This window comes from Hemitrygon akajei, chromosome 21, assembly GCF_048418815.1.
Source record: "Hemitrygon akajei chromosome 21, sHemAka1.3, whole genome shotgun sequence".
In the NCBI taxonomy this organism is placed as follows: Eukaryota; Metazoa; Chordata; class Chondrichthyes; order Myliobatiformes; family Dasyatidae; genus Hemitrygon; species Hemitrygon akajei.
Window position 1 is genome coordinate 35357002 of NC_133144.1, and position 27108 is coordinate 35384109.

At 42.9% G+C, this 27108-nt stretch overlaps 1 protein-coding gene across 4 annotated transcripts in view; it reads right to left on the bottom strand.

The window, feature by feature from the left end:
* The window catches only part of LOC140714204 (carbohydrate sulfotransferase 3), a 99192-nt gene that overhangs the window by 20951 nt on the left and 51133 nt on the right, over positions 1 to 27108 (bottom strand). The window contains exon 2 of one of the 4 annotated variants that reach the window (XM_073025189.1): positions 19096 to 19185. The exons of 1 other annotated variant lie outside the window; for it this stretch is intronic. The gene's annotated coding sequence lies outside the window, so the exon portion shown is untranslated. Of the gene's footprint in view, positions 1 to 6646; positions 6869 to 19091; positions 19186 to 27108 lie in introns of those variants that run through there. 2 more of the 4 variants (XM_073025187.1, XM_073025190.1) reach the window with 2 other exon arrangements.

A 27108-nucleotide genomic window follows, 5' to 3' on the forward strand; every position in this document is an offset into this window, starting at 1 on the left:
TTTTTTAAAAACAGAGTGATAGGTGCCTGCAATGCACTGCCAGGGATGGTGCTGGAGGCAAACACAATATGCAGAGAATGCTGGAATACAGATCCATGTAGGCAAAAGGACCATGTTAGTAGGCTTTTATAAGCGAGTTTAATTAGTCTGCCTCAACATTGTGGACTGGCTGGCCTGTTTCTACACCACACAGTTCTCTGTTCTGTGCGGAATCCTTTTTGTAAAGTTGGCAGCAACCTGCAAGAAGGAAATTGGCGATCTTTAAAATCAGCAGCTCTCTAAATGTAAACATCATTATTACCATCCTGATCAAGGGATTCAGCCTGAAAAGTTGCCTGTTTATTCATTTCCATAGATGCTTCCTGACCTGTTGAGTTCCTCTATCATTTTGTGTGTGTTGCTCTGGATTTCCAACATCTGTAGAACCTTTTGTGGTCATTATTACCTTGCCACTTGTACATTCAACCATTCTCACACATTTTGTTCAGTATGGTTCACAATCCCAACTCACCATCCTTAGCTCCACAAACCCACAAACACCGGCACCTCAAGGAACTTCTGTACATTATGACACCATATGAAACACTTGGGAGTTTAGCAGAATGAGTTCATTGCTGCCAACAACTGAGGATGTTATTTTTCTATTGCTGGTGTTGAGGTTGCTGGAAGGTGTGAGCAGGAAGTGTGAAAGTAGGTCACTGATGACCCAGCTAGGAATACATTTTCATATATTTGCACAATATCCCTGTCAGCACATGCTCATGGACGGACATTGGCACAGTCCAGCATATTAGAGCTCAGTCAACGTATAAACCCTGCTTCGGTGCAGTAATCCTTGCCTCAACCTCAAACATTCTCCTGGAGTTCCCGTCCTTCCACCATTGCTGTCCCTTTTATCTTCCCCTGTCTTCCAAGATCTGTGAACTCTTCCAACTGTAACTGCACTCCTTATTTTCCTCACTGCACCTGTGGTAACTGTCCCTTCAGTTGCCTTTGCCTTGAGCTCTCAAATTCTATTATTAACACTCTATTTCAACTATCACTTTAAAAATAGAGCATGCCACCAACAAAATTTTGGTCGCCTGTCGTATTACAGCTTGTGAAGTTGTATCAATGCCCCTTTGGACATTTTACAGAACTGAAAGCATTAGGCAGATGTAGGCTGTTTAGGCATGAGTCAGAAAAAGGTATTGGACAATACAGTCGACCTTCACTAATCTGACTACCAGTGATCCGGTTCCTTCGATAATCCAGCCCTGATTTCAATTTTTCCAAGCAACTGTAATTTCAAATTTCCCGGGCCACCGTACCAATCTGCTGTGCATTGTTTTGGTTGCGCTAGACCTGTTCACATGTTGGCGCACCCTTGTAAGCACAGACAGGTTGTTTTCCTGCATTTAATATTATCATTTGCATGAGGCACAGCCACCCAGCACCCACCTGTCTCACCCACCAGCGGCGGGGGAGCTAGCGCACGCTGGTTCGGTCCGCCTTCTCACCTGCCTGCCAACAGTTGCGCACTACCCTCCAGTGTCGCTCGGCTGGCACTCCGTTCTCTTCTGCCTACGACCTCAGATCAGGCGTGGCAACCCGCTGAATTTAAGCATATTACTAAGCGGTGGAAAAGAAACTAACGAGGATTCCCTCAGTAACTGCAAGAGGGAAGAGCCCAGCGCCGAATCCCCGGTTGCGTGAACTATGGTGTATAGAAGACCTTCTATCTCCGACTCCTGCTTCTGCTCACCCAGATGTGCTGCCACCAAGATCAACAGTTTTTGAAGAAGCTGTTGTGCCAGTTTCAGCACCAGTTCCTGATGCTTCACTCATTTTGCAAGATGAAGATGTTGATGATCCTGACAACCCCACACTTGCAGACATGTAACTTTGCCTGAAGGTATATTAATCGTCTCACTTTAGAAGCGGAAATGCTCAACTGTTCTATTTGTTATGATCCCAGGCCCCTCCTTTGTGAGAATCGCCAGAGCCCTAGTGAAGGGGGGGTCAATGACCCAAGAGAAGAGAGAGATACGTGCGGTGTCCCTCGTTTCACGGCGAGGCAAAGCTGGCGACTGTGGTCATTGTCTCGTGGAGACACCTTTGTGAATTGGGAACTGTACTACGTGTATACCCTCAGGGCAACGTGGGTGGAGAGATGGAGAGAGATTGCATCATCCCAACCTGATTGACAGCTGAGACCCCGTGAGTTCAGATAAAAGAGGGGTTGTAAAGACGGCCCCCCAGACGCACCAGAAGACACGCTAGAAATCCTGCGACAGCGTTTAATAGCGACAGCCGGTGGTGGGGTTCGTGTGCGTCTTTTCCTTGCCTGGGATTGGCGACCTCACCACGAAAGAACGGCTTAGCTACAGGGGAGGCCACAAGTGAGCGTCCATTCCCCAACGAGACTCCGACGAATCAAACTCCTAAAGGTTGGAAAAACCCGCTGGGTAACTGTTTCATTTAATCTCTATCTCTCTCTCTCTCTAACAAGGTGCACCAACGCGACACCACAAAAGACGGCAGCTGGTGGAACTGCAGTGACCGCAAGAGACTTTCAGATATACAACGGACAATATATACATTACCCCTAGACAACGATAGAGCTTATTTCTTATTATTACTATACCTGTGCTTTAGATTGAGTATTGATGACTTATGTTATCTGAATGTTTGTATTAACCTTACTTTTGTGCCCCTTTATAAATAAAAACGTTTGAAAATGGTACCATCAGACTTCAGCGGACCTCTCTATCTTTGCTGGTAAGTGATCCAGTTACCGGATACGTAACGTATTTAAGTTAATTCCTGTACATTTACCTGTACCCTTTATTTTATCTGTGCCTGTACAGTATATTACTTTATTAAAATTTCACTTGCTACTCATTTAATATTTCTGTTTCATTATTATCTAACTTGTACTGATTTACATGATATTGTAAAGGTATGATGAGGCGGTTAGCCATTGCTTAATATGATCCTTCTGTAATTCGGTATTTTCACTAATCCGGCACTCCTCAGGTTTCAATGGTGCCGGATTATAGAAGGTCGACCTGTACCTAAAGGATAAAACCAAATTCCACTAGGACCCCTTCAGTCAGTGCCACTGAGCAGTGGTCAGAGGCTCCTGTTCAAACTGTTGACCCTTTTCAGCAGCACCTGGCATTCTTTGAAATCTTCCCTCCCTAAATCAGGAATAACACAAATATTGCTGGTTAAATCCTGCTCCTTGTCATATTAAATCATCTGCCAACAAATGAGGCTACTAATCAACCAGGACAGTGAGTTGTGGACGGGGTGGTGCCCTTAGCATCATTTAAAGTTTTTCATACCCTATGTCTGATAGTGAAAGGAGGCAACAATGTTTTCCTATTTTTGGTTCCCATTGCTAATACAGGTCCAATGCAGCAATATCTGCATACAAACTAAAATACCAGGTTATCTTGTCTTAACTTAATTCTAGCAAAGTGCCCCTAACCACAGCTTATATTAAGCAGTAGTAAATTAAGGCAACAGGACTTGCTGTGCTGTCTATAAGACATTTTGCCACTTATCCAAGAGGCTTCTCCAGTTCTGATCCATGGTGGGTAGTTTTCCAGCTTATAAACTCTGTGAGTTGTTTCTAGGTAAAGCAATCACATGAGGGTCGTAAGAGTAATAGAGATAATGAGAGGGTCATTAGTCTTATCTTTGCATGAATGGAACTGCTGTGGAGATGCCGGGGCAGAGATGTGAGGACTACACTGCAAGTAGCTGATAGATGAGGTCGTACCTTTTCCCTCTGTTCAGGGGTGGGAGTTCCAGTTTGACAAAAATGGGTTTTTTAACCCCTCTTTCAAACCACCTGTCCTTATCATCAAAGGAGTGTCCCTTGTCCTTTAGGTGTAAATATACAGCCGAGTCTCGACCTGAGGTGTCAGCCCTCCTATGTTGGGCCATCCGTTTGTCAAGTGATTGTTTAGACTCACTGATGCACAGATCTGTGCAGTTCTAATTGCCTTTAAGCATCTCACAGAGTTTGTAAGCCGAAAAACTACGCTAGGGATCAGAACTGAAGAAGCCTCTCAGATGAGTGGCGAAGTGTCTTCTAGAGAACACAACAAGTCCAGTTGTCCGGATTTACTACTGCTTGATATACAATGACCTGGATGACTTAGAATCTCCATAGATCTAACCACAGCTGTGTCACTCTTCCTTTGAAGTTAATCATCGACACCAACTTCATCATTTTGTGTCAAAGAATGTTCACTTTCTGTTGCAGTTCACTACCCATTAGACAATGGTTCAAAGTTACTATGATGTTGCAAATTTTTGGTTTCTGAGAATTCAGACATCTCCTCTCTGGCATGGAAGTGAAACTACGGTAGTTCACCAATTGAAAGGCTGTTAATTAAACTAGACCTTAAAGTTAGAGCTCGAAGGTTGAAGACTGAATGTACTCCATTGTTCACTGTGGAGTCAAGTTACCCATTAATAAAGCTTACTATGCCGACAGGTTCCTCTTAGTGGAATGGAAGGGTGCACCGAGATATGCTAGAATGTTAGATATTTAATTTGTCTCACTCTTCACACTATGGAGATCTGTTTTACAATTTGCTACCAATGCAAAATCTTCTTAAGAGACTGGAACTTGTCATTAGTCATGAAATGTCTTGGGGGGAATTGTTAATATATTTACAAGTGGGGTATTCTAGTGGTTGTTGGTTAAGCATCTCCTGCCTACAATGTAGCTCTTACATCGGAACAGTCAGCCAGGTTCAGCATAACAGCAGTTCATGCTAAAGATTCCCACAGAGTCAGAGTCATAGAACCATAGCACAAGTAAACAGGCCCTTTACCACACCAAGTCCGCGCAGACCATCAGTGTTACACAAATCTCATCTTATTCTTCACAATTCCCCCTCATTTGAACACTCCCCTGTACATAGGGGAGAACAATTTACAGTGGCCAAAGTACATGTGGAAGGAAACTGGAGCACCCAGAGGAAATCCACACAGTCATAGGGAGAATGTGCAATCTTCAAAGAAACAGACCCCAAGGTCAAGATCGAACCTGGGTGACCAGAGTCAGGAGGCTGTGTCACTGTGCTGCTCACTCCTAAACTGATTCAAATGCATAGCGTACCATATAGCCTACTGTATAATATGGGACTATTTTATGTCGCAGTAACACATTATTGAGCATGCGCTATTCGGCGCGTAGTAATCTGTATATATGTGTTCAGTTTGGTTTCAATTAGTAAAGAACCCTGTTAACGTAGCTCCTGTCTCCGGCGTTATTATTAATGATATTGTTGTGTAAACGGCCACATACACATCACATCAGATTGCTCACTGCCCCTCCTCTATGACTGCACTGAATTCAACCAGTATCAGGTTTAGCAAACTGGGTCACTGAAGCTGAGAGGCCATTAAAGATGGAACTTTAGAACCAAATGTGTTAGATGGCTCCCTTCACCTTGTAACGTACACCAGTTTTGAAGTGTTAGGTCTCCCATTGTTGAAGGTTACCTTTTGTATCACATGCAATAAACTGGACAATACGGCGAGTCTGTGCAAAAGTCGTAGGTGTATATTTCTATACACATATATATGTATACTGTAAAATACCTTTGTACAGTATTGTAGTAATTTTATGCATTGCACTGTACTGCTGCGACAAAAAAGGCTAATTTCATGACATATGTCAGTAATGATAAACCTGATTCTGGTATGGGTCTCTATTGTGGACTGAGAGTGGGAAGGGGGCAGGGAGAGGGGAATCATGATCAGAGAAAGGGGAAGGGAGAAGGGAGTGAGAAGCACCAGAGAGGCATTGTGTAATGATCAATAAATCAATTGTTTGGAATCAAATTACCTTAACCTGGTGTTTCAGGGCTGGGTGTGTCTGCATTCACTCCACACCCCTCCTGCGGCACTCCACCCATGCAACAGACTCTGATCCCACCGGATTTACAAACTCGCTCTCCAATCCATATTAAAAATATAGTACTGCAAAAAAGCCTGAGGTATCTTAGCTATATACAAACCCCATTTCCAGAAAAGTTGGGATATCTTCCAAAATGCAATAAGAACAAAATTCTGTGATATGTTAATTCACATGAACCTTTATTTAACTGACAAAAGCACAAAGAAAAGATTTTCAATAGTTTTACTGACCAACTTAATTGTATTTTGTAAATATACACAAATTTAGAATTTGATGGCTGCAACACACTCAACAAAAGTTGGGACAGAGGCATGTTTACCATTGTGTTACATCACCTTTCCTTTTAATATCACTTTTTAATCGTTTTGGAACTAAGGATACTAATTGTAGTAAATTTGCAATTGGAAATTTTGTCCATTCTTGCTTGATATAAGACTTTAGCTGCTCAACAGTCCGTGGTCTCCATTGTCTGATTCTCCTCTTCATGATGCGCCATACATTTTCAATAGGAGATAGATCTGGACTGGCAGCAGGCCAGTCAAGCACACACACTCCGTGTCTACAAAGCCACGCTGTTGTAGCCCATGCAGAATGTGGTCTGGCTTTGTCCTGCTGAAATAAGCATGGACGTCCTGGGAAAAGATGTTGCCTTGATGGCAACATATGTCTCTCTAAAATATGTCTCAGAGTCAATGGTACCTTCACATACATGCAACTCACCCATGCCGTGGGCACTGATGCACCCCCATACCATTACAGATGCTGGCTTTTGCACCTTTCGCTGATAACAATCAGGATGGACATTTTCATATTTGGCACGGAGAACTCGACACCCCGTTTTTTCCGTAAACTAGCTGAAATATGGACTCATCTGACCACAGCACACGGTTCCACAGTCTTTCGGTCCATCTGAGATGAGCTCGGGCACAGAGAACTCGCCAGCGTTTCTGCATAGAGTTGATGTATGGCTTCCTCCTTGCATAATACAGTTTAAAGTTGCATTTCTGGATGCAGCGGCGGACTGTGTTAAGTGACAATGGTTTTCCAAAGTACTCCCGAGCCCAGGTGGCTATAATTGTCACAGTAGCATAACGGTTTCTTAGGCAGTGCCGCCTGAGGGCTCGAAGATCACACGCATTCAGCAGTGGTTTTCGGCCTTGCCCTTTACGCACTGAGATGTGTTACGAACCCCGTAACTGGGTCACTTACCAGCAAAGATAGAGAGGTCCATTGAAGTCTGATGGTACTATATTTAAAAGTCTTTATTTATAAAGGGGCACAAAAATAAGATTAATACAAACATTCAGATAATATACGTCGTCAATACTCAATCTAAAAGCGCGGGTATAATCATAATAATCAATAAGAAATAGCTCTATCGTTTGTCTAGGGGATATTGTATTGTCCGATGGAAAAATAAAAGTCAATTGTCATTCAAGATGCAGCTCCTTGGATTTTTAGAGAGAGACAGTCTTAAACTTGCCCGTGTCTTTTATGAGGCCAGTCCGTTGAGTCGGGGGAGTTGGTTCCCCGTTGTTAGTTCAAAGTCGTTTTCCGTGGTACTCGCCACCAGCTCCCAGGCAAGGGAACTGAACGCACGTGGCTTCCTTCCAATGGCTTCCCGCTATTACGGGATCGCTAGCGTTTCTTCTGGTGCGTCTGAGGGGGCTGTTCCTACAGCCCCTCTTTTATCCTGACTTGCAGGGTTGTAGACGTCAATCAGGTTGGGGGGATGATGCAATCTCTCCCCTTCACCCAGCCCACTTTGCCCGAGGGCTGTCACGTAGCATAGCATCGCAATCCACAAACGTGTCTCCAAGAGACAATGGCCAATGTCTCTTACATCACCGGGGAACGAGGCAATTTGCACGTCTCTCCCTCATTTCCTGGGTCCCCTGACCCAACCCAAGAGTGTTCTTGCAATTCTCACAAAGGAGGGGGCTGCAGGCATAACAGATGTCTCTGAATTCTCTGAATCTTTTCACAATATTATGTACTGTAGATGTTGAAAGACCTAAATTCTCTGCAATCTTGCGCTGGGAAATGTTCCTTTTGAACTGACTAACAATTCTCTTATGAATTTTGTCACAAAGGGGTGAGCCAATACCCATCCTTGCTTGCAAAAACTGAGCCTTTGATGGACGATACTTTTGTACCCAGTCATGATACCTCACCTGCTACCAATTAGCCTGCTTAATGTGGAGTCTTCCAAACCGGTGTTACTTGAATATTCTGTGCACTTTTCAATCTTATTTTAACTCTGTCCCAACTTTTGTTGAGTGTGTTGCAGCCATCAAATTCTGAATTTGTGTATATTTACAAAATAAAATTAAATTGGTCAGTAAAACTATTGAAAATCTTCTCTTTGTACTTTTGTCAGTTAAATAAAGGTTCAAGTGAATTAACATATCACAGATTTTTGTTTTTATTGCATTTTGGAAAATATCCCAACTTTTCTGGAAATGGGGTTTATATATGCACCTCAAACTTTTGCACACTGCTAGAGAAATTTCTTAGAGAGACCTACAGTTATGGCAAGCACTGAGGTATCTTAACTTATATGATATGTTGGGACAGGCATTGATTATACATCACATGATGAGACAACAAAACATATGAACTTGTCAGAAAAATGATGAATACACAGCCCAATACTTTTGCTTGTTGACTTCCGATTCCTGAAGCTCCATTTTGCTTCGCCCCACATTCAGTCAACAAAAACAGCTTCCCTCAGAGATCTCCTCTTGATCTACGTCTCTCTCACACGGCACCAGATTTTGTTTCCCTGTCTGATGAAACCATCCATTCCATCCCATAGTCCCATGGCCACCATTCCCACCACTTCCGGGATACAAAGAAGGAATCACATTCTTGCACATTTTCCCAAGACCATTGGCCCTTGTGCTGCCTGTGTGCAGTTTGCATGTTCTGTGAGGGTTTGCTCCCACATCCCAAAGAAATGTAGACAGATCTGTTAATGAGTCACTGTAAATTGCCTCCAGTATGTAGGTGAGGAGGGAGAGTTGATGGGAAAGTGGGGAAGACAAAATTGGATGCGTGTAGGATCGATGTATATGGGTGATTGACAGTCAGCAAGCATTTGATGGACAAAAGGCCTTTTTCAGTGCTCTATCTCTCGGAGACTGTGGCCAGCTTTAACATGCAAACTTTATTAAAGCAAGTCTGTGACTCTCTGACCTACTAGAGAATATTTACAGCAGACAACTATCTTACCAGCCAGCAGCTCTTTGGAATATGGGAGAAATCTGGAAAACCCCGAAGAAACCCAGTGGATCACAGGAAGAACGTGCAACCTCGATGCAGACAACACCAGAGGTCAGGATTTAACCCCAAGCTGGGAGGAAGCAGCTTTTCTAGCCCGTTCATTGTATCACCCATAGCAGTCAATATTAACACATCCAACACAGGATAACCTCCCAGCCCTTGGCTGCCTCAATAATTGATGCTGACAGATAATTCTATGTTCCAGCTATTCCCTGGTAAGATTTAAAGCTTTCTCTTTATTAACTAGTGGTTATCTTCTCATCAATCTGCAGCTGCAATCTTTCATTACCTATCCTTTTTATAACCATTCTTAATTTTAAGGTTCTTTGTCAGATCCGACTTAACCTTCTCATCTCTATAATCTCTGTATAATTAGGGGCCTCATATCTGGCAATATCCTCCTCCATTGCTTCCTTATAAAGCAGTGCCCAAAACTTCATATAATGTATCTGAGACAGGACCTTGTGTAAATTCAGTCTCTTCTCCGTTCTTTCAGATTTCATGTATTTTACATTTTCTTATCAGAAAGGAGAAGGTTATTTGGCCCATCACATCCATGCTAGTCTAGGCCAAATTTTATAGAGTAATAGAAAATTGCAGCATAGTAACAGGCCCTTCGGCCCATCTATCCTGTGCCTAACCATTACTCTACTCCCATTGACCTGCACCCGGGCCATAGCCCTCCATACCCCTACCATCCATGTACCTATCTAAGCTTCTCTTAAATGTTAAAGTTGAGCTTGCATGCACCACTTCTGCTGGCAGCTCATTTCACACTCCCGTGACCTTTTGAGTGAAGAAGGTTCCCCTCATATTCCCTTTAAACTTTTTATGTTTCACCCTTAACCCATGACCTCTAACTGTAGTCCCACCCAACCTCAGTTGTATCAGGGCAACTGACATCCTCAATGCTGGCTGATTGTTGTTGGATACTTAAGCAAGAAGCTTCAGACACTGAATACAAATAAAAATCATCAACAAAACATTTTGAGCTTAGTTGAACCTCAGCACCGTCATGCAATTAAATGCATTATATTCAATTTGTTAATTTCCTGTTTCTCCATATTCCTGTGTGATGCAAGTAGTCTGGATTTACATTTGTGTTCAGATTCAAGCAGTCTATCCTGATCAAAAAACAAATTGGTGGAAGCAACACTTTTGAAAACATTTGTTGTCCAGTGAAATTTGCTGACCTAGTTAACGACATTATCATCCAGATCACTGAAACAGATGACACACAACAACGGGCCCAGCACCGATACCTGTGGCACTCCACTAGTCACAAGCCTCCAGTTAGAGAGGCAATCATCTAATGCCCCTCTCTGGCTTCTCCCACAAAGCCAATATTTAATGCAATTTAATACCTCATCTTGAATGCCAAGTGACTGAACTTTCTGACCAACCTCCCATGTGGGACCTTGTCAAAGGCCTTGCTAAAGTCCATGCAGACAACATCCACTGCCTTGCCTTCATCAACTTTCCTGGTAACTTCCTTGAAAAACTCTTTTAAGATTGGTTAGGCACAACTTACCAGGCACAAAGCCATGCTAACTATCCCCGCTACACACACAAAATGCTGAAAGGACTGAGCAGGCCAGGCAGCATCTACGAAAAAAAGTACAGTCAACGTTTTGGGCCGAGACCCTTTAGTGGGACTGGAGAAGAAAAGATGAGGAGTAGATTTAAAAATCGGTGGCGGGGGGGGGAAGAGAGTAACAAAAGGTGAAAGGTGAAACCAGGAGGGGGAGGAAATATGTAAAGAGCTGGGAAGTTGATTGGTGAAGGAGATAGGGCTAGAGAAGGGGGAGTCTGATAGGAGAGAACAGGAGGCAGTGGAAAAAAGTAAACAGCAGAAAAACAGGGGAAGAGCACAAGAGGGAGGCAATGGGCAGGCAAAGAGATAAGGTGAGAGAGGGAAAAGGGGATGGGGAATGGTGAAGGGGGATGGGAGGGTTACCAGAAGTTTGAGAAATCGATGTTCATGCCATCCGGTTGGAGGCTACCCAGATGGAATATAAGGTCTTGTTCCTCCAACCAGAGTATGGCCTCATCGCAACAGTAGAGGAGGCCATGGATTGTCATATCGGAATGGGAATGGGAAGTAGAATTAAAATGGGTTGCCACTGGGAGATCCCACTTCCTCTGGCAGATGGAACGCAGGCGCTCAGTGAAATGATCTCCTAATCTACATCAGGTCTCACCGATATACAGGAGGCCACACCGGGAGCACCAGACACAGTATATGACCCCAACAGACTCACAGGTTAAGTGTTGCCTCACCTGGAAGGACTGTTTGGGGCCCTTAATGGTAGTGAAGGAGGAGGTGCAACGGCAGGTGTACCACTTGTTCCTTGTTCTGCTTGCAAAGCTAAGTGCCAGGAGGGAGATCAGTGGGGAGGGATGATTCCCATAGGGAGCAATCCCATCGGAAAGCAGGGGGGGGGGGGGGGGGGGGGAAGATGTGCTTGGTCGTGGGATCCCACTGGAAATGGCAGAAGTTCCAGAGAATTATGTGCTGGACATGGAGGCTGGTGGGGTGATAGGTGAGGACAAGAGGAACCCTATCCTTGGAGGGATGGTGGGAGGATGGGGTAAGTGCAGATGTGTGAAATGGAAGAAATGTGGTTGAGAGCAGCATTGATGGTGGAGGAAGGGAAGCTTTCTTTGAAAAGGGAAGACATCTCCTTCATTCTAACATGAAAAGCCTCATCCTGAGAGCAAATGTGCGGGGACAGAGGAATTGAGAGAAAGGGATGGTCTTTTTACAAGTAACAAGGTGGGAAGAGGTAGCTGTGAGAGACGATCCCTAATCAGTCCATGTCTATTCAAATACTCATATATCTGGTCCCTTAGAATACCTTCCAATAATTTTTCCACTACTGTTGTCAGGCTCACCAGCCTATAATTTTCTTGTTTATTTTTAGAGCCTTTCTCAAACAGCGAAAAAACATTAGCAAGCCTCCCATCCTCTGGTGCCTCGCTTGTTGCTAAGGATATTTTAAATATCCCTGCTAGGGCCCCTGCAATTTCTGCCCTTACTCCCAAAGGATGCAAGGGAACACCATGTCAGCTCCAGTGGATTTCTCTACCCTAACTTGCCTCAAGACAGCAAACACCTCTTCATCTGTACTCTGTATGGGGTCTATGACCTCGATGCTGCTTTGCCTCACTTTTGTAGTAAATACAAATGCAAAAAAATCCTTTTAAGACTATGCATAGATTCCATTCTGATCTTCCAGAGAACTAATTTTGTCCCTTAAAATCCTTCTGCTCTTATGCATCCTCACACATTTGATTTTTTATCTAAAATGGCATTACCAATAGAAAATGATGTGGTTGAAGCTTGTAGCTTCAAAATGCAAAACACTGCAGTTGTGCCGGAGTTCAATATGAGAACCCAGCTACTACCTGTTGCAGTCATATGAAAATCATAAAAACTGATTATGAAACAAGAAGCCACCATGTTTATAACCAGGCCACAAGTTTTTGGCAAACAGGGAAAGTAAGACTGCTCAAGGGATACTGATATCCAAAGTGAGTCATGGGGTTAAACTGTAAAGATAAATTTGCAGCTTGAGCAGAGGACGGAAGATCAGGATACAGGAGGCCCGATCATCGGGTTGACTGCAACGTGAGTTGCGCAGGGATTTAATAGGTTAATACAGTCGGCCCTCCTTATCTGCGAGGGATTGGTTCTGGGACCCCTCGCGGATACCAAAAAACGCGGATGCTCAAGTGCCTTATTTAACCTGTCTCAATGCGATGGACCTTAGGACCCAGCGGAACCCCTGACCTCATTTAACCTGTCTCAGTGCGGTGGACATTTGGACCTGGCGGCGGAGCTCTGAATCCGCAGTGTTTCTGTTCATGAAAATAATCATGATCATGATTGAAAATTAAGTGGAAATAATAAAGCGATCGGAAAAAGGTAAAACGCCATTGGTCATTGTAAAAGCGTTAAGCTACATCAGTCAATGATCGGAACAATTTTAAAGGATAAAGTGAGAAAGGCCCTGCCCCGATGAAAGCTACAATTATTACTAAGCAACACAGTGGTTTAATTATTGGGATTTGGGGTTTTGAGTTTTTGATCCTCTACATCAACCCGGTGTGGATGGAGAGCGCACTCAAAAGCGGTCTGTCACTGGCTCCTGAGCCCGGTGCTGAAACATACGTTCTTAGGTGTTTTATATGCATAGAAAGGTAAAATATATACTATATACTAAGACAAACGTTTGACTAACTTACGCTAAATAATACCAGATGTACCTGTTCCCACTTACTTAGTAAGAGAACTTCCAATTTTTTCGATCCCGATCCACGATAACCCACGCACATCTCCCCATATACTTTAAATCATCTCTAGATTACTTATAATACCTAATTCAATGTAAATGCTACGTTAAATAGTTGTTTCACTGCATTACTTAGGGAATAATGACAAGAAAAAAAAGTCTGTATATGCTCGAACAACAAGTGCTGGAAGAGCACTTCCAGGTTTTCTCGATTCATGGTTGGTTGAATTCGCGGATACGAAACTCGCGGATAAGGAGGGCCGACTGTATTTTGTAACCGGTTCCTGGAGAGAGACATATTTAAGTTAGACATATATATATATATATGAACGTAATGACATGAGTAGGACTGATCTACTGCTTCCGTTTCTTTCCTTCTACACATAAGGTGTGTAGGTCACTGAATACTGCTCGTCCTATCTCATATCGTTAGAAATAAATGCTATTGGATTAAAGTCTTTACCGATAACATGAGTCTGCTCTGCAATCCTTAGCATGCAAACCACAGAACTGGTCTGTAACTTCAACTGTCCAACTAAAGGAATGAGGAATACTCGCAAGTAGCTCTGTACAGTGATTTCTTTGAAAATCAGCAAGCAATACCCAACTAATAGTGAGGTAGATTAATTTTAAACAAATCAAGTAGAGGAAGTGAGGGAAAAGAGAGAAAAAAGTTTCAGAATCCTACCCATCTACTATAGCACGGAAAGCAACTGGAAGCAAGGTCTACCACAATTTCAGATCCTCTGTATTCTTGTTCCAAGGTCACAATTGCCTTTTTTGGGATTCCGGGAAGTGTTAAATAGAAATGCTGTAAATGGCCAGACTCATACAGAACACGCTCCTGTATTCCTTTCGGCACAGTGGGTGTTTCTCGGCAACAACAACAACATTATACGCCCATCAATGCACATTCAACAAAGCAAAGCGCATCAAATATGCTTCAGAAGTGAGTTGTGCACAAATAGACGGCAAAAAATGTTAAGAAGTACTAAGTGGCAGATTTCTTAACATTTTTTTCTTCTAGGTTGAGAGTCCCTTCAGCCCACCAGTTTGGACTGGATCATAGACAAGTCCCATTCCTCCACCTAACCTGCTCTCAGAATGGGTTTGGCGCCAGGATTTAGAGGAGGAAGGAACAAAACCAGGATGATTTAGGAAGGGATCTCCAAAATTCGGGGATTTGGCAGCTGAACAGACTCCCGAGCCACAATTAAATACAATAATAAGCCACAAGCCAAGAAAGAGAGGAGTTCAGATGTAGGTTTTCGGCAGCCCTCAGTCATCGCGAGCACTCACAAAGGCCAATGAAAAAGAAGTGAGGTGTAAGCGGAGAGGCCATTGTGTGAGAGGGCCAAAGTTAGCGAATGGTCAGGCTGAGGCTCTAGAGACAGTGAAGACTCTAAGTAAGTTTCTAGTCAGTTTTTCTTTCTTCGTCTATTAGTACACAGCTAATACAGAAAGGATGAGTCCACGGTTAGTCAAATGTTCTTTGTGCAAGGTATGGGAACTCCATGATAAATGCATCTGCACGAGGTGCATCCAGCTGAAGCTCCTTAGAGATATGCTAAGGAACTGGAGCTGCAGCTAAATGACCTTCGGCTTCTATCAGAGAATGTGGTGTTAGGAGCTACCGGGAGGTAGTCACCCCAAAGCTGATACCTGGATGACAGCCAGGAGAGGGAAAAGGAATAGGCAACCGGTGTAGAGTATTCCTGTAGCCCTTCCCTTCAATAATAAGTATACCGCTTTGGATACTACTTGGGGGAGCCACAGTGATTGCCTCTCTGGCACCAGGTCTGGCTCTGTGGCTCAGAAGAGAAGTGGGAAGAAGAGAAACGTAGTAGTGATTGGAGATTCCATTGTTAAGAGACAGACAGACATACTTTATTGATCCCGAGGGAAATTGGGTTTCCTTACAGCTGCACCAACCGAGACACCTGAATAGTACATTGCCTTCCAGGTGCCAGGGTCATGGATATTTCAGAATGAGTCCACAGAATTCTAAAGAGGGAGAGTAAACAACCTGAAGTTATGATACATATTGGTACCAATGACTCAGGTAGGAAAAGGTCCTGAAGAGAGAATCTAGGGAGTTAGATAGAAAGCTGAATAGCAGGACTTCAAGGGTAGTAATCTCTGGATTGCTACCTGTGCCATGAACCCATGAGGGTAAGAAAAGCATGATTTGGCAAAAGAATGTGTGGCTGAGGATTTCAGATTTCTGGATCATTGAGATCTCTTCTAGGAAAGGTATGATCTGTACGTAAGGGTCTCTGTTGGTAAAAAATCAAATCAAATCCTTAGAAAGAGGTGAAATGGGATCGGAAGATGGAGAATCCTTGTGGGTAAAGTTTAGAAAGTGCAAAGTTAAGAAGACCCTGCTAACAGTTATATATACAGATATCTGAACAGTAGCTAGGGTGTGGTACAAGTAAAGTGGGCGATCGAAAAGACATGTTAAAAAAGTCAATGGTGTCATGGGGGATTTCAATATGAAAGGAGATTGAGAAAATCAAGTTGGCAGTAGATCCCAAAAGAAGGAATTTGTAGAATGCCTGCGATATGGCTTTTTAGATTGGCTTGTGGTCAAGCCCACTTCGGGGACAGGCAATTCTGGATTGGGTGTTGTGCTTAGGGACCGTAAGGTAAAGGAACACTCAGTGATCATAATATAGAATTCACTCTGTAATTTGACAAGGAGAAGATAAAATCAGATGTATTGGAGCAAAAGAAATTACAGAGGCATGAGAGAGGAGCTGGCCAAAGTTGATTGGAGGGGGACACTAGCAGGGATGATGGCAGAACAGCAACTGCCGGAGTTTCTGGGAGCAACTCGGAAGACACAGATGACTTGGAAGATACATCTCAAAGAAGTATTCTAAAGGTAAAATGAGGTCATTGTCACTGACAAGGGAAATCAATGCAAAAAGAGGGGAAAAATTAGTGGGAATTTAAGGAATGAGAAGCTTTTAAAAACTAACAAAAGGCAACTTAAAAAGCCATAAGGACAGAAAAGATGAAATATGAAGATAAACTAGCCAATAATATAATAGAGGATACCAAATATATATTTTTAAAAGAGGCAGGAGTGGGTATCAGACCACTGGAAATGATGAAGGAACGGTAGTAATAGGGACAAAGAAATGCAGACAAACTTAAAAAATATTTTGCATCAGTCTTCACTGTGGAAGACAACAGAGTATGCCAGAAGTTCAAGAGCAGGAAATAGAAGTGAGTATAGTTCTCACTTCTCAGTGATTTGGATGACAGAATTGACAGCTTTGTGACCAGGTCTGCAGAAATACAAAGTTAATTAGAGGAGCAGGTAGTGTTGAGGAAGCGGGCAATCAGCAAAAGGACTCAAGGCAGATTAGGAGAATGGCGAAAGAAGTGGCAGATGGAATATTCTGTAGTGTAGGGAAGTGTGTGGTCATACACTTTGGTAAAAGGAATAAAGACGTAGGCTATTGTCTAAATGGTGAGAACATTTAAAAATCAGAGGTGCAAAGGATTTGGGAGTCCCCGTGAAGGATTCCCTAAAAGTTAACTTGCAGTTTGAGTCAGTGGTAAGGGAGGCAAATGCAATGTTAGCATTCATTGTGAGAGGACTAAAATATAAAAGCAAGGATGTAACACTGAGGCTTTATAAGCAGTTTGGGGCCCCTTAATCTAAGAAAAGGTGCTGGCGTTGGAGAGGGTCCAGAGGAAGTTCACAAGAATGATTCTGGAAATGAAAGGGTTAATGTACGAGGAACATTTGATGGCTTTGGGCCTGTACTCACTGTAGTTTAGATGAATGAGGGGGTGGATCTCTTTGAAACCTATCGAAAGACCTACCGGTAGATAGAGAGGGTGTGGAGAGGATGTTTCCTATAGTAGGGACACTAGGACCAGAGGGCACAGCCTCAGAATGAGCAAAGGAGGAACCTCTTTAGACAGATGATGGTCAATCTGTGGAATTCATTACCACAGATGCTTTGGAGGCTAAGTTACTGGGTATATTTAAAGCAGAGGTTGTTTAGTAAAGATGTCAAAGATTACAGGGAGAAGGCAGGATAATCGGATTGAGAGGGATAATAAATTGAGAAGAATTGTAGAGAAGACTTGATGGACTGAATGACCTAATCCTGCTCCTCTGTCATATTGTCTTATGGCCTTAATAGAATTTCTGCCAGGATTCAATATTCCTGCATGCTACAGGCCAGATAACATCACCCACAAGGCAAAACCCACAGCCCAAGGCCACCACCAACACATCTCTGAGATACACTACCCAGAACACACGGACCCACCAGTTCTGCCCAAGAGGACTAACTCTGCCCAACATGTGATGATGCATTGATTTAATACCCATCTTTGTGCATTGTAATTATTCTCTAAGCTGCATATTTCTGATGAAATAATCACTTATTTATTGTAATTTTGGTCTGAATTATCTTTGTTCTCATACTGAAAGCAACAGCTTCTACTTTTGGGGTCATGGCCCAATTTGCAAAGCTAAGATAATCAGTTAATAGCAAAATAATACTTTAAGCACTCTTTACTTGAGAATCTAACTGATGCCCTACCAGTACAACAGGATTTATTTAAGTCAATCTCTTTATTACACAAATAAACAATATTATAGGGTACAATAGTATAATGAGTGCTTATAAAAATTTGCTGATATAAAACGATTCTGGTGTTCAAATGTAGTCCTCTTAAGGAAAAGACTGAGATGCACAATGACTTGGCAGTATTGGTGCCTTCCGACGAGCGTAGGTAGCTACTGACTGCAGTTGTGCGTCCATCCAGATTCCCATTAATAACCATTACTTTACACCAGCAGGACAGAGTTTCAGTCTCTCAAAGGACAGGTCATCTGAAAATCCTCCTGGTGATAACCTCGCTTACAAGAAGGCAACTCCTCTACGGGGGGGGGGGGGACTGCCCTGCTGGAGATGTTTAGTCGCTAGCAATTCCCACATGACGGAGCCTGGGTAACAAGCTCAGCCATTAACTTCCCTGGCTCCCTATACCCGTGCACACTCGAACAACAGCAGCTGAGCTCAGGTGCGACTCCCACCGTTAACGATGTATCGCAGGAGACGCCCCATCTGGATGCATCGTGTTTGGTAAGGCAGCTCCTGTGCCCGTGACCGCATGGAACTGCAGAGGGTTGTGGACGCAGCTCAGCACAGCATGGAAGCCAGCTTGCCATCCATGGATTCTGTCCACATTCCCTTCTGCCTCAGTGAAGCAGGAAGCATATGGGCACCAGGCTCATGCATAACCTTTATCCTGCTGTGAGAAGATTCTTGAACAGACCTCTTAGTCAATAAAACTTATACAATCTACTTTGTTATGGCCTTGGATATTGTTTCATTATACTTGCCCGGCAACCGTAACCTTAATTCTGCATTCATTCTATTAGTGCTTGTCCTTTCTTCTAACCCAATGCACTGATACAGTGAATGATCTGTGTGGATGGCACGTTTCCATGATACCTCAGTACATGTGGCCATCATAAGCTAATTATCAACACAACTGAGCATTTACAGTTTACATTTTGGGAAATGGTGACTGTTTATTCCCCTCCATACTTGCTGCCTGATTTGCTGAGTTCCTCCAGCATGTTGTGTGCGTTGAACAGGTGAAGAGCAGCAAGATGCCCTGGAGCCCAATGGATGGAGGAGTCTGGAGAACAAAAGACAGTAAGGGAAAAAAATAATGTCCTGCTCAACATCTACAACCTCACCTCCCTGCACAGCAGCAAGACAAGCCAGGCTGCACAGGTTATAGAGGATTCACTAACAGGAAATATTCACAAGGACCCTGTACAATACTACTCCCAACACAAACCGAGTGACCCTCACACCGTGCACCCACAATAGCCCCATGTCTCGTCAGTCTCCAATTCACGACAAGACGCATGTCAGCAGGTATACCGATCGTCTATATCTGAACAAATGCTAAAGGCACCTTGCTGGCGTGTGAAAAGCTGCTACACTGTACCACAGATAATACACTTGGCCTTTAGACATATCAGCCTTGCAAGTTGAGACGCAATTAGAACTAATGAATAATTAAACATGCAGGAGGGCTTCAAATTACCAGTAAGCAGGAAGCCTTTCAGCTGCATAGGCAGATTCACTGAATTGAGTTGCATGGTAATTACATACATTTCAAGCTTATAATGTATTAAATTGCATGACTGGTCTTGTTAAATGAGAAGGTGGCTAATGAAGGGGTTGCACTTAACATCCGAGTCTCACTGAACAAGCACAAAAATTAGCACAGTATGTTCAGTTTTAATCCACCAATCAACCCTACGTCACCATGAAACCCCATTGTGACACGGGAGTCACGCATTGCTGCCAATACACTTGGGTATCATTAGAATCGGGAATTATTAGAAGTCTCTATTAGAAAGAAAAAAAAGTTGCATTTACATAGCACTTTCAGAGTGCCTCACAAACATTGTGATAAACCATATATAACCATATAACAATCACAGCACGGAAACAGGCCATTCCGGCCCTCCTAGTCCGTGCCGAACTCTTAATCTCACCTAGTCCCACCTACCTGCAGTCAGCCCATAACCCTCCACTCCTTTCCTGTCCATATACCTATCCAATTTTACCTTAAATGACACAACTGAACTGGCCTCTACTACTTCTACAGGAAGCTCATTCCACACAGCTATCACTCTCTGAGTAAAGAAATACCCCCTCGTGTTTCCTTTAAACTTTTGCCCCCTAACTCTCAAATCATGTCCTCTCGTTTGAATCTCCCCTACTCTCAATGGAAACAGCCTATTCACTTCAACGCTATCTATCCCTCTCAACATTTTAAATACCTCGATCAAATCCCCCCTCAACCTTCTACGCTCCAATGAATAGAGACCTAACTTGTTCAACCTTTCTCTGTAACTTAAGTGCTGAAACCCAGGTAACATCCTAGTAAATCGTCTCTGCACTCTCTCTAATTTATTGATATCTTTCCTATAATTCGGTGACCAGAACTGTACAAATAACTTTAAAGTGATTTGCTGTGGGAAACCAGGAAGGATTGCGCAATCAGCAACATCAGCCATTTTGACCGAGCGCCAAAGATCTCTGGGCCACTCTGAGTCTCACTCTGCTCTTTGAGTGACATTGGCCTGTAATCACAGACAGCTTTAATGATTGGCTCGGTTTACTATTGTCATGGGTACTAAGATACAGTGAAAAGTTGTTTTGTGTGCAGACCAGCAGATTATGCTACATGTGAGGCAATAAAACAAATGTAGAATATAGTGTTACAGTGACACAGAAAGAGCAGTAAGGTAAACCAAGTGTGAAGGGGACCAGGTAGATACGAAAATCAAGAATTCATCTTTAGTGTATGAAAAATTTGTTGTAGATCAGTGGAATAAAAGCTGTCCTGGAACCTGATGGCACATGCTTTCGTAGTCCGATGGTGATGGGGTGTGCAGTCTGGAGAGAGAATGACCTGGATGAGAAGATTTCTTGATTACATTGTCTTCTTTCCTGAGGCAGTGGGTGTCAATGGAGTGATGGGGTCCATAGAGAAGAGGCGGGTCGCGTTTGTGTAATGGACAGGGCTCTGCAATTTTTTTGCAGATTTGAGTAGAGCAAGCTGTGGTGTGTCCAGATAGGATTCACATCAGCTCTCTGGATCAGGTTTTAAGCAACCTTCTAATTAGGGAATCAGATTTCATCCCTCTGGGCCACGGCTGATACTGTTAACTATGTGTCAGAATTTAACAGGCTTCATTGGAGAAAGGCTGGAGATTAGTGTTGAAGGTTCTGAATGGGTACTGTTCATTTGCTGCATGCCTTGGCAAATCATCGACATGCTGGCTCTGAATCAGCGGTGTTTAATTTGAATGATACAGGGTGAGTTACAATGAGTATTAGAGAAAGGGAATTATATAAGGGAGCAAATTCCCAGGGAAATGGGGAGGATGGGTTGGATCTGGCACAGATACTATGGGTCATTTGGTCTCCTATTATACGACTGGTTCCACTAATCTATGCTTCAACGTCAGGCTTGTTGAGAGTTAGTTTTTCATTATGCACTGCTGATATGAACCTGACAATCTGAAAGGAGATGTCTGATATTCCGATCTGCACAAACATGGATTTTCCCATGTATGTTCCCAATCCGCCACACTTCCACTGGAACTGCACACTTCAGGAATTATTTCTATATTCTGTCTGGTTTAGTGCAGCATCCTCTCACAATATAGGTTGAGTACTTTTTATCCAAAATTACAAATTCCAAATTTTATTTTTGAGCACTGACATGATGTCACAGTAGAAAATTCAACAAGGTGCTGGGAAGTTTCCCAGGCGATGCTCAGGCCTCTGCACGCCACAGACAGTTCTGAGGAGTGCCCTCACATATGTAATGAACAGAAGTTAATGAAAAATAGAAAATCACTGCGTAAAGCGAAAAATGAAGATCTCGACCGTGCATCGTCAGCGTCCGCTTTAACAGTATACTGATTGTGCAACATGCAAAGATCTATCACAAGAAACTGAAAATTGAAGGTAATTGTGAATCTTCAGCAGGCTGGTTGCAGAAATTTAAGAAAAGGCACGGCATTAAATTTTTAAAGAGCCTGCTGATCATGAAAATCTATCACCAGAAATGTCTACAATGCTGGTTGCTTTTGTACCTTACATAACAGTACTAAATTTTTAAAGCATCACTGTTGAAAATATACCACCAGAGCAAGTCTATGATGCTGATTGTTTTTATACCTTACATAAATCTAAAAAAAAGTAGCATACAAATACAGTGTACTGAAACCTTTTCATCAAAATACGGCATCGTAGGTGGAGACTGAAAGCCGGCTGTTGTTTGTTGTCACTCAACAGCTGATTCAGGTAGTCTCCTGATGCTGCTACGCTGCTTTTGTTACCCTGCATACCTTCTATTTTCATTTTTATTAATGGTATGTAATCATTTTTACTGTGACTACCTATGTGTGATGAACAAGTGTAAGACAAAGACCGCTTACCGCTAGCACAAAAATTCAGAGTCAGAAATGATGGCAATCCCAAGCTATCTCATTATATATTCCAAAATCTGAAAAAATCCAAAATACAAAACACTTCTGGTCCCAAGCATTTTGGATAAGGGGTAACTCAAACTGTGTACAAAAACCAAAGCAAACTGTCAGGTCAGCAGGACTTGTCTGCGTCGCAGACAAAGGAACAGCCAGGAAAATAATTGCAGACGCTACCCACCCTGCAAACTGCCTTTTCCAAATGTTCCCTTCTGGAAAGTGCTACAGAGTCATAGAGTCATAGAAAAGTACAGGTCCATGAAACAGTCCTTCAGCCCATCTAGTCCGTGCTGAACCACTTGAACTGCCTACTTTTAATAGGGCTATTAAAAAAAAACTTCACGTCACCTGGAAAGCTTCTCCCATCCTGCCACCCCCAAGGCAGTTAATCTAATGAACAATTCTAGGTAGCTCCCCCCAACCCCATCTATGTGGTACACACGTCTCTGCCCTGCCCTGTAGACATTTAAAACCACATTTGCTGTTTACTTGTAAATACATGCTGGTATTTATGTAGTTGTGCACATTTCATTCCATATCCGTCCTTTAACCTCTAACTTTATTTTGTCTTTAATTCTTTATAACTGTTGAAAGTTGTTGTTTTTCATTGCACATCACACTCTGACCAACACACCACAGCAAATCCCCCATGCATGTAAATGTATCTGGTGAATAAAGCTGATCTTTGATCCTTGATTCATAAGTAGCTATTTGGAGGGAGACCTCCTTTCACATGTTATGCACAGCATGAACACAAAAGCTACCGTAAATTAAACCAGAAGCCGTGAAGATGGAAATTTCATGTCAAAATAACAAGGAAACATGTTGGCTCAAGATCTGCTTAAAAGTTGGCAGATCACAAGACATGTTTCTCAGAGACTGAACGAGTCTTCCTTCCTTCCTTTTGGTATTCTGTGTGGAAGAAGAAGAGAGAAGGCGAGATTGATTCATTACTACTGTCTTGCAGTTAATTATTGTCGAGTCCTACAGAATGGAAACAGGCCCTTCTGCCCAACTCACTCATGCTGACCATCTCAGCTAGTCTCATTGGCCAGCATTTGGCTCATATCCAACTGCACTTTTCTTATCCATGTACCTGTCCAAATCTCCTTTAAATATTATACCTACCTCAACCACTGTGTCTGGCAGCTTATTCCATATACACACCACTTCTGTGTGAAGTAGTTGCCCCTTAGGTCCCCTTTATACCTTTTCCCTTTCACATTAAATCTATCCCCACTAGTTTATGATTCCCTTTTCCTGAGAAAAAGACTGTGTGCATTCACCCTATCTATGCCCCCCCCCCCCAGTAATGATACTCTCCTGAAAGGGCAGCCCATCAGTTTGCTATGCAAGGAAGAAAGCCCATCTTCTCTCTGTAACTCAGATCTTCGAATCCTGTCAATAATGTTCATCACTTAGTCATTTGTGGGAACATGTTTGCCAGCACTCTCTTTGTGACAGAATGGAGAAAGGGAGAGAGTGAGGAGAATTAGGGGCTTAGGGGTAACCTTAGAGGTCAAAATCTCGTTTTGCTCCACTCAGCCATGGCCTCTGGTCTTGAAGGAGCCTAATTTCGTCCACACTTTCTGTGTCCCTAGGTAAATTTAATGTTTCAGCAGCTGTAAGTACTATAGTGGTGTGAGTCAGTGTCCAACTGCCAGCAAGACCAGCAATGCTCAATTACTTCTCTAGGGTCTCTTGCAGAGAATTTTTTATTAATGTAACTGAAACACAATCCAGGAGCAAAGGATAACAGAGGAATCTTAACTAACATCACTACACCTTTTCTTTCACCATTCCTGCACTACACTTTAAGCAATAGGTGAAGAGGAGGTAAGAGATGATGAGACACTTCAACTGAACATGATGGCATAAGCATTGATTTCTCCAACTTCTGACCCCCACTTCCCTCTGTCCCCCTACTTCCCCTTGTTCTTTCTTTTTCATTCCCCAATTTGGTGGTCCCTGCCTACCACTTCTCTTCCCTTCTCCTGCCCTCACGACTTCCCATCACTTCCCTTTGGGTCCCCACCTCCTTCCCTTTATTCTATGGTCTACAGTCCTTTCCTAACAGATTGCTCCTTCTTCAACTCATCCCCTCCCAGATTCTCATATCATTCCCAACTTCCCCCCCACCCACATACATTCCCCCATTAGGTAACCATCTCATGCTGGAGGGCCGTCAGAAGCACCAACATGGAATGTGACCGGTTGTGCCCAATTTAATTTAGTACTTGGTGCAATTTCACTAGGAAATGAACAGTAATGAGATTTATTTATGACAAAGTTGACTTTGGATTGCATAGCCAAGAGAAAAGCACTACTCAAAACAACTCCTGGGCTAACTTGACAAACTACCGCTGAGCCCCATCCAAAGAGCTAAGTCAGAGGCAGCAGCAGTAGAATATAAATGAGAGGAAGTGTAGTGGGGTGTCCAGTGCTCTGGCCTGGCTGCTCCACGAATACTGTCTCAATGTCCAGACCGCATACAAAATGAGAAGCTGCTGAAAGCAGAACAAAGACAGCTCATGACCGGGCTCCTGAGCCAAGAGACTGGGTTATAAAGAAAAGTGGAGCAACTTGGACTTTTTATTCTGAAGGGGAGAACTTTATAATGGAGTGCAGCATCGGAATACTGAAAAATAAATTCAGATTTAAAGTTAACAGGTTCTTCTCAACATGCAGAGTTTTGAGCAGATGCAATTGTTCCTTGCTAGGAAAGGCTGAGACAAAGCACAGAAGAATCGATTTAATGATGTAATGAAGTAAGAACAGAGATATATTTTCAAGATGTGATGGTGGTTGGAGATCTGAAGGAGGTGACGGTGTCCTCAATAACTTATAGCTCTCGCATTTCCAACTGAAGGAGATCTTGTGTGTGCGTGAAGTCGCCCTTTGCAAATTAATGCAGTGGATCTGTCAGATGGGATACAGCTCAGAACTGGCAAGGGTGCTGTGTGTGACTGAGCGGTTAAGGTGGTGAACTGCCTAATGGGACAGAGAAAGAAAATGCAAAATAAGTGCAGCTGCCAAAAATCTGAAACTAAAACAGAAAATGATGGAAAAGTTTAGCATGTCACCGACCCAAAAATTGACTGTTTCTCTTTCCGCAGTTGCTGCTTGTCACCTGCTGAGTTTTTCCAGCTCTTTATTTTTGTTTCTGCAAAGAATGAACCCTTGGCCATGAGTTCTCTTCCCAAAGTTAGCCCTGGTCAAAATCCAGAGTGCCCCTGGAGTTTTTCCTGTTATGGGGCAGCAGAGTACCAGCAGGCAGTGCTGCTGCCTCTCAGCTCCACTGGCTGTTATTAAAAAGTTATTTGGACTCCACTTGGTAGGCTGACCCAGAAGATTAAGATACACAGGATAGCTTGGATTCAGAATTGTTCGCCATTGAAAAAAAATACGGGGAAAGGCAGTAATAACATCAACTGCTGTGGAGGAGAAAGTGAGTATCAGAGACAAGTGATCATAATGAGGCAATGATGATGTTTTGGAACATTGTTCGGATATGGAATTGTGCATTCCTTTATGATTTTGTGTCTTTGTACCTGTCCTTTAGAAGCTGCAGCAGAATGGATGCGCCTTTTAAAAAAAAACTAGGTATAGGCTATCAAGCGTACACTTTTTCATTCCATTGTTTAACTTGTTTCCTTGCCAAGGATACAGGTGAAGATCACAACCTTTCACAGCTGCACAAATTCACAAATTAGGTCTCAAAGGGAACACATTGTACACACTGAGAGCAGCAATGTATTTGCATGGTGACAGCATCTGATTTTAACAGGAGACCCATAAAATGTCATGACAAGTTGCAAATAGTTTTACATCATTAATATATGAGGCAATGTCACAGTCCCGGATAGAATCCACCTTAAAAGGTTCATTGAACTCTAAATGGTAGGCTGATCCAGAAGATTAAGATCAACAATGATTTGTAATTTGGATTTAGAATTGGTTTGCCTATAGATGAAACACTGGTGGAAATTTATTATTCTGGCTGGAGGTCTATGACCAGTGGTGTTCTGTAGGGATCAGTGCTGGGACCTTTGGTGTTTATAATCTACAGACATAACTGACCTGGATGGAAATGTAGACAGGTTGGTTAACAAGTCTGCAGGCAACACAAAAATTGGTGGAGTTGCAGAAAGTAAAGAAGATCATCAAACTATTCCGCAGGATATAGAGTAGGTCAGTTAAAAGCATGGACAAAGAAATGGCAGGTGCTTACAAAGAGGCACGGACAGAGAAATGGCAGATGGAGTTGAATCCAGGCAAGTTTGAGGTATAGAGTTTGGGAGGTTAACTGCAAGGAAATAGTTTGTAACGAATGGTAGGATCCTCGCAGCACCAATGTACAGATGGATCTTAGAGTCCATCCATAGCTCCCTGAAAGTGCCACCACAGGTTGATGAAGCGGGAATGAAGTAGTTACCTCCATCAGTCAAGGCATTGAATATAGGAGTCAGACAATAATGTCACAGCTATGAAACATCAACAACTCCTTTCCTCCCAGAGATTCTGCTTGACCCGTCAAGTTT